We start from the raw sequence: 9,371 nt of genomic DNA on the forward strand, positions 1-9,371 counted from the left end.
AATAGCAATCAAGCTTGGTACGAGAAAAGGATCTGAGGGAAGGAAACGAGCTTTCGTAATTGTCGTGCTGTGTGAGTGCAAGACATGGTGCTATGACACTTAGAGCTTTCGTAATACATTCTAAGTTAGAGCATACTCATGAGTGTGGCTGAGTCACGCCATCTTGAGATACCTAGCCCTGTTCCTCCTTCATTCCCGGGGTGATCTCTGCCTGACCCGGAAACAGTACCGTTGCAGGGTGGCCCTCCCAACACCTGTTTTCTTCTCGCTACTTTTATGGCCTCGGCCAAACCTCCCGTTGCCTCTAAAAGTCCTTATCTAGCGACTTAAATATCGGCTGGTCGTTCACACCACTGATCATACCTATTACCACCACTCTATGGGTTAAAAATTGCAGCAATTCGTTAAGTTACGCATCCAAAGAAGGGTACAAAAGCTCCGAGTTGCTGTGCAGTCAGATTACTGTACCGTTAATAGACACTTTCCACACGGCTTACATAATACCTCTTAACCCCTTAAAAACGACGGTACCACCCGTGGGTGTGATGACATGGTCTTTGGCTAGGGGTCCAATGCCAAAACATCTTATACAAGGAGCCTAACGTCGTGCTCTAGGAAGTTAAATACCCATATAACAAAACGAAACCCCAGTTTGCTTATCGCAAATTCTAAACAAACACACCGTGAAGAGAACACGTGTATCTTCATGAAGAAATGGTTCTGTCTACACTCAAATATAAGTCCCTTCATAAATGACGCTCAACGACCTTAAAAAATAACGTCATTAAAGCCAAAAGGTTCCATAAGAGAAAACTAAACATCCAGGGCCCGAAAGTCATCAGCTCATAACTAGTCCACCTACAAACTTTAAGGACTGCTAGACTGGAGACCAAAAATCTACTCCGTGAATATCTTCAATACACGGATCTGAACAGTATGATCGCTAAGGGTTCTGCGCATGCGGACTGCCACCTCAAACAGCCTGACTGATCAGAATACCAAAGCATCTTGGTCCCTGACCGAGCTGTAAAAACCAGACTTAAAAACCAGTATAATGATAAACATGTACATCAGATACAATAAACTCAACATAAATACTGATATGATCTCTATACCTTAGGAGTTTGTTTCTACTGCAATTCGACTTGTGGCTTTACTTCCTCAGGCGTGAGTTTGATCTATATGTAACCACCACCATCATCATGCTCCAACAGTAACGTCAACTCTGGAGGTACACATATCGAACATACCCAGGGATCGGATTTGGTAGTTCGTATTTTCACCGACAGATGAGGTCTGCGCTTTCGATACAAACTGCTGTCTCCTATTTATTCTGAGATACTTTCATCATACAGCGTGTTAACTACTTTACATAATTAGTACACCTTATCATCACTATGTTCACTACGCTATGAATGCTGGGTAATACCATTACGAGATCAAAGATGTGGAGATTCTGGTATTCCCAGCTCCGTCTGCATAATTCTGCTGATGTTTCCGGAACCATAACATGACTGGGGCCCAACCTAGCGTGAATAACGATCTGCACATCTACCACCATGTCAGCCGAGGGCTAGGTCGTGAGGTGTACTCCAACGTCAGTAGTTTGATGTCTCCCTCAAGTCAGCAGTGTGGTGCCTCTGTGCCATTACTGTGTGCCTCACCGTCAGCAAAGTGGTGTGTCCGATCGTCAGCAGAGGTACCTCACTGTCCGCAGTGCGACGCCCAACAGTCAGCAGTGTAGTGCCTCACCGTCGGCAGTATGGTGCCTCATCGTCAGTAGTGTGGTACCTCACCGTCTGCAATGTGGTGCCTCATCGTCAGTAGTGTGGTGCCTCACCGTCTGCAATGTGGTGCCTCATCGTCAGCAGTGTGGTGCCTCACCGTCTGCAATGTGGTGCCTCTTCGTCAGTAGTGTGGTGCCTCACCGTCTGCAATGTGGTGCCTCTTCGTCAGTAGTGTGGTGCCTCACCGTCTGAAATGTTGGGCCTCTTCACCAGTGGTTTAGTACATTGTCATCCTCAAGAACCCCACCGTATGGTGAGGGATGCTTCGCCGCTAGCAGCGTGTGGTGCCTCATTAAAGAATTATGGCAATTCATCGTTCTCTGGTGCCTAGCAGTCATAGTAGTACCTCACCGTCAACAGTGGTGCTTCACCTTCTGCAGTGTGGTGACTCTCCGTTAATAGTGTGGTATCTTGCCGTCTCCAGTGTGTGATGCCTCGCGGTCACCAGAGTGGTGCCTCATTAGTAGCAGTGCTGCCCCACCGCCAACAGACATGCCTCCGTCAGAAGTATGCTGTCTCGTGACCTAAAGTATCTGCCTCGTTGTTAGTAATGCGGTACCTCATTGTCCTCTGGATGACTTACCGTCAACAGTGTGGAATTTACACCGTCCTCTGGTGCCTCACTGGTCCTTCACCATCAGTAGTGTGGTACTCGCTGTCATAGAGTGGTACCTCGTCCTCTGAAGTCTCACCATTAACAGTGTGGTGCCTCATTGTTGGTTGTGGTACTTCCTCTGGTGCCTCATAGTCAACTGTGTGGTGCCTCATCATAAGTATGATACATCATCGCAAGCAGTGTTGCACTTCACCGTCAGCAGTATGTTACCTCTCTCTCTCTCTCTCTCTCTCTCTCTCTCTCTCTCTCTCTCTCTCTCTCTCTCTCTCTGCCACGTTACCTTAGATGTGCCTCTACGACAGCACAGGTGCCTCACCGTCAGCATTATCGTAGCCACCATCATCAGTGTGGGGCCCTACTGTCAACATTATCGTATCTACCAGTCATCAATGTGGTGCCTCAAGGTCAGCAGCCAGAGGCTTTACTGTGTATAGTATAAAGCCTCACCGTCAGCAGTTCACGTGGTCCGATGTCACTGCAGAGCACTCCATCAATGTGTACACAAGGACGATTGTAATCATAACCACTAAAACTAGCCCTCATCACCGACCTACCTAGCTTTTTCATACCCAACACAAAGCACTGCTTTACCTCAAAGATCCTATGCCTTCATTACCTTAAGGAACTCTTAAAACAATTCTAACAACCTTAATCATAAATAGATGTAGCATGGGATACCGATTGTGATCCCTCTGCCTAAACCTACGGAGGTGAGGGGTATTGATTAATCTCAGGAAGCCCTTCCCCTACCATGAGCGAATGAGATATTGTTAGGTTTCCGAAGAGCTTCGGTTTTGTTGTAAGTTGCATACCTCTCAGCACAACAACCTGCGTAGCAGTCTATAAAATTTACGTACAGAAAAAGAAAGGAAAAAAAGGCTCAAAATGTATTTGTATTAAAGTTCAGACCATGGTCTATGATCAGTGATACTAGTATATTATCGATGTTTCAGCTGCTTAGTTTAAAAAACTATTTCAACTCAGTCACTTCGGTGTCTTGCCGCCTTGTTACAAATCGAATGTATTCCATGAATGGCAATGGAATTCATCAATGAAAGAGTATAAGTGAGTAAAATATCGTCTCGAGACTTACCTCAAGTAAAAAGCAAGACCTTAATCCAGATTGATTTATATTCCACTGACGATCAACTGTTAAAATTCACAATAAATTTTAAATATAGATTTTTCAATCACGGATCGCACCACCAATGTTCAAGACACACCTCCTCTACATACAAACCACTCTACTGTGGCAGCGACTCCGCAATGGACCAGAGGCAGATTCTCTGGAAAGAGTGTTATATACACATAAAGGGCGACATTAAAATACAGTTGATTCCATATACTACATGTTTCACCTGTACATTACTATCAATACAGTATTCTATCTGTCATTATTTCTTGTTCATATAAACGAAAAAGTTAGTATGAGAGCTATTTAATGTTACATTCGTACGGCCGCCAACAATGCCAGCAGTTTAGTTGATAGCTGATGTTACCAAGAAGGTATTTTTGAGCGAATTCTTCTACAGATGATGATAATCTTAGAGGTAATTTAGACTGTAAAAGATAAAATACATTATTTCCTTATGCGTATGATCAATGACGTAAGATGAAGTAAAAAAATAAAGAGAGATTGGGTTAAGCTGGATCTTGAGATACCCACAAGGAAACATGAAGATTGATTTCGTGTTTTGGAGTCGCTTTGTGTGATGGAGAGTTGTACAGACGCTTTACGGTAAACCAGACGTCCTCTCTGATGCTGCAGGGTTGTATTACCCACCACGCATATCTTGACATCAGAAGTCACAACCAACTTGAGTGAATCTTCAAAGTCTACGCAACGGATGATAATTCCCTTACAACACCCCATTCTCCTATCCTCATTCTCCTACCCGTCTCTTCCCTGGCTAGAGAAGTAGCGTTGTTTTTCTACAGAGGACAAGGGGAGGATAAGAGTAGCAGCCGAACCCAGCTGGAGCAGGCGCCCTCACACCACCACACAGCGAGAAGCTTTTGGCCGACCTCAGAACAAGGAATTTTACTTTCATTCATAACGTTTCTTTGTGCACTTTCACAACCGCCAAGACGAATCTTATATAATCATTCTCATTTTTACTGTCGCCGCCACGAGTCAGATGGATTTGGAAATACCATAAGTATTCTACTGCATAGTACTTGTTTAATTATTTGATTTACATATATTTTTGTTCAGATTTGGCAAGATGAGAGGGTGCGACACGCTTCAGCAAGGGAGTCGGCTGGTCAAAGATCAAGGCCGCTCGATGCAAAACAAAAATCATGATTACCAGCAGGAACACAACCATGAACAAAATGATATAGAATTTTTCAACCAAGTGATATATATATATATATATATATATATATATATATATATATATATATATATATATATATATATATATATATATTTTAAACTATTCGCCATTTCCCGCGTTATTTCTATGAGTCTACGGGGAAAATGAAGCACGATAAGTTCCCAAGTGCACTTTCGTGTAATAATCACATCATCAGGGGAGACACAAGAGAGAAATATAACAGTCAGTTGATATACACTGAAGAGACGAAGCTATGACGCTATTTGGTAAACATGCGATTGTCCTAGACAGACAACGAGCGTTCATAAACTTATCATTTTACAAATTTTATCAGCAATAAAGTTACCTAATTTGTATAGACCATCACTAATATCAAGATTATAATTCTTTGTGTATTTAATAACAGAAGATTCAATGACATTTCTCGGAGGTATATATAAGTATGAGAATGAATGGTGACAAACTCGTCACATCTTTGCAACTTGTATGTCTATAGATTAGGACATTGATCTATCTATGTGTGTGTAGATAACCGAGTTGAGAAATGCCAATCTGTCAAAACCAAACTAGCCACTCTGGTTTCCCATTCTGGAATGCCAAAGGGGCTCTTTGGGTTAGGATGTGGTAACGGAGAGGGAGCCAGACACAACCCATCTGTTCTGGTCATAGGAATGCGAGGATGCAGGAACCTCAGGCCTGACCCGCACCAGAGGAATGATGGAACGAGAACATAATGGTCAACTTACATTTCTCCGTGACCTTTTCTCTCACAGTGTGGTGGTTCTATCACCCGGCAGCTTCCTCTCGCTAGGTACAAATCAACGTGTTTTCTTGTTGTTCAGTTTTATAAATCATGGAAAAACATACAGATAATTGTTAAGGACGCATAGTTTCTCCTCCAAAGTTATGTACGACCAATAGTGAGCGCAAGACCTTGTCACCTCTGTTTTACTATGACTGTGTGTGTGTGTGTGTGTGTGTGTGTGTGTGTGTGTGTGTGTGTGTGTGTCTTTAAGTATGTGTCTATTTGCATGTATGTGCGGATGTATGTAACATAGTCATTCCATTTTCTTCGAATCCTAAGTTCAGTAGCAGTGTAAATATCATAAATACATATCAAACGAACAAGTTCTGGCGAGCAATGCGAGAATAAACCGTTGGGTGTAGCAGACAGAGACAACTGGCTCAGCGGGGTTACTAGAATACACAAGTAATGAACCAACTATATAAATGTTCATTATATGACCAAAACATTCACCAAGTTGGTCGTGACGCCACCATTATACCCTCTTGAACCAGACCATACGACCCTTGAGCATGACGGTGCGACACTTGACCACGACAGTACAAACTTTGGGAATGATATAACCTGATCAAATGCCAGCTGATCAAGCCCACAACCGTACCGTCGTGATCAGTGGTTGTAACATAACTTTTCAACGGGCTATATGGCTGTGCTCTGTAGGGTCAGGCCTCTCACACAGTGGAGGTTCACAACAGGAAATGTACCGCTCTTAAGGTGCACGTTACACCACGGACGCTCTGACCAACACCTCCCCGGCCGGAATGTCTTGTATCCGGCCGTAATTGTTGGCATATCCGCTACCCTCTTGACATCACAGACCAGTGCCCCTTCCACGGACGGGTCGGCCCAACCCTTGATGAACCGGTCTTCCCTCAACGGACAGGTCTGCTGCTACCCTCAACAGAACGATCCGCTCTTACCCACCACGGACAGACCCATCGTCACCCTCCACGGACCGACCCATCTGTAACACCCATGGATAGATCCACTGTTTTCCCCCAATGTTATCCGTTCAACAATTGGAAAGATACACAGATTTTTCTGCTACGGGAAGGTGTGTGTGTGTGTGTGTGTGTGTGTGTGTGTGTGTGTGTGTGTGTGTGTGCTGGGGGGTAATCAGTAGAATTTTAAATATCAAGAAAAACTTAAATATATACTATATTAGTAGCTTGATAATACAAATGTTAAACATTGCTAAAACATTTTTTGCTTTAAATTTGTCAAAAGAATTAAAGAGCAAGACGTAAATGTACTCAATTAGGGTTAATATTTCAGTAACTAGTAATGTTCATTTTGCAACAAATGTAAAAAGAGATATTAATTATGATGTTATGCGGGAAATGTCTACCTGACCATTCAAGTAGGAAACTTTTTACCCAAACGTTCAAGTAGGAAGCTATCTACTCGACCATCCAAGGAAGAAACTATCTACCCGACCATTCAACGAGTAAACTACCTACTCGACCATCCAAGGAGGAAACTATCTATCATACCATCAAGCAGGAAAAGTTTTGTCAGTCCAGCGTAAGATGTTTTACAACTTTTCAGTTAGTACACTACAGCAGCAGCAAACATTAGCAACGCAAAGTTAAGAGTCGAGGCAACACATGCGTAAAACATTCCTTGTAACAAATCCTCAACATACACAATATACAAGAGATGCAACACAAGACTGGATGGTCTGATGAGGTGTGTGTGTGGGGGGGGGGGGGGGGGACACCATATACAGATGGCACCGATGAGTCATCACACACACACACACACACACACACCTTGCGAGTTTTATTTACTGTTGTCCAGCACACGCTGATACTCCAGTAACGTCAGGAGAATGTTGTCCAGGTTTACGAAAAAACAATGAACTCCTTTGGTCATTGGTCATTTGTTAACAACTATACTGTGGTTGTATCATGTATTTAAGAAAATGAAAACAGCCATTTGAAAATAAAAACTTTGATAAGTATGTTCACACAATATTTGCAGTTGATGTATCTAAATAAAGATACATACAAAATTGGCTTTTTCTCTGTACAGCAGAAACATGAGGAACGTTTCTTACATATATTAATACATAAAAATAAAGATAAGAAAAGTGATACAACTATACGATTAGTTAAGCATAAGCAACATACTATCACAGAAAGACGTATCTGAATTATACGACATGAAGAGTCTCGCAACTTGTGTTATCGTCCAGAACAATCTAGACTACCCATAATAAAATGGTAAGAAACGTTGCCAATCCCCCTACTCGTGGATGTATACATTTCTACCTCATGTGTTACAATCAATATTATGATAACAGACGGGTATATAGTACACCATGTTGTCTTAGCGAGTTTGAGACAAGCAAATACTGGCTGGGCTGGGCAGGGCGTGTTGCTTATGGTCCCGCCCGACGCCCGCCATGTTGGTCACCCGTCCGCCCTTGGCTCTCCATGCCCACCCAACCCACCTTCATTGCCCCACCGCACACTACCCACCTACACTGTCTCACCTAACCCTCTAACCATGCTCAACTACCTACCCACCTACGTAGACTGCCAACCTCCCACACTTATCCACCAACACTACCTGTGTACACTGTCCACCTCACAGACCTGCACTTCAAACCGCGTGGATAGCTAGGCTTGCTCACTTAGGATCGCCCACTGTTCACAGGATGGGCATGGCGTGCACAATAAATTTGCTGGGGTTACCAGCACAAATCAATGTAATTCAGAATCTCTCTCTCTCTCTCTCAGCAATATATGATAGCGCTGCTGTCTTTCACGGGATAACATGGTTGCCCAATCAGGTCGTCTGTTATCTGGATAACCTATATACCCGAGTGCTGCCAGGTCCTCCCACGTACACCATCTTCCACAGCAAGTTACGTTAGCGACGCTCCTGACGCCTGGACGATTTCCTTAACCAGTGCCACACACGCATGAGTCAAGAGTTGAGAATGAGGGATCTCAGGCCGGAACCCTTTCTCCTTCCCCTCCCTCAGAGACCTCGGGGCCACGTCCTGTGGGCCACTCACTTCCCCAGCAGGAACTTGACCTTCCTATGTTCTCTCCTGCAGTTTCTTTGGCTTCATGTACCTCGCTCGCATGGCACCTCCTGACCATTTCATACTGCTCATCCTGTAACAGTCTATGGTAGGCCTGTCCCCTTCCTCTGGTACCTTGTACCTCTTCCAGTTGCCTAGTTCTATGATATTCAATACCACGTTCATGGTGGACCAAACACCCACTACCATCACACAAGTTATCTTCCCTACTATCCTATCCCCTTACCCGACCCCCATGGTACTCACAGTTACCTCATTCCTGTGGCATCTCACTATCCTCATCTCACGTATATGGCATTCCATTCTGCATGACCAACTCTAATCACACCACCTCAACTGGTAAGGTCAGACCTCCCTATATCCAGTGCTCCACCCTCAAACATTACTCTCCAATAATAACTACTGCATTCCTACGCCGCCTTCAACCTTCTTCTTGTCGGACATCTTGACTACTATGGTATCCTCAACCTCCATCTCTGCCATCATTACCCATCGCCCACAGCGTCCCTGCCACAGACCAACTCCACTCCTGCTGTAGGAAGAAGTCCTTCCTCTGGCCTTCTCCGTGTGGCATCTTAGCCAGGCTTCAACCCATCGCTTCTCCCTACGACACGTTACGCTAAACGACCCCCACGTGTGTACATTCTTCTCCCCTCCTTCAATCTTCACCCCTCCACCACCATGGTCACGTCTACAGAGCCTGTTGGAGCACACTGAGTGCATGAGGATGGAGAGAGTGGTGGAGATGGTACTTGAGTGGTCGTGCGGA

General features: G+C 44.1%; 1 protein-coding gene across 1 annotated transcript in view; it reads right to left on the reverse strand.

The window, feature by feature from the left end:
• Positions 1-3,654, reverse strand: part of LOC139759223 (uncharacterized) — a 100,262-nt gene extending 96,608 nt beyond the window's left edge. Inside the window, exon 1 of the mRNA XM_071681308.1 lies at positions 3,497-3,654. The gene's annotated coding sequence lies outside the window, so the exon portion shown is untranslated. The remainder of the gene's footprint in view (positions 1-3,496) is intronic.
• Positions 3,655-9,371: the final 5,717 nt, after the last annotated feature.

This window comes from Panulirus ornatus, chromosome 32 (assembly GCF_036320965.1).
Source record: "Panulirus ornatus isolate Po-2019 chromosome 32, ASM3632096v1, whole genome shotgun sequence".
NCBI lineage: Eukaryota > Metazoa > Arthropoda > Malacostraca > Decapoda > Palinuridae > Panulirus > Panulirus ornatus.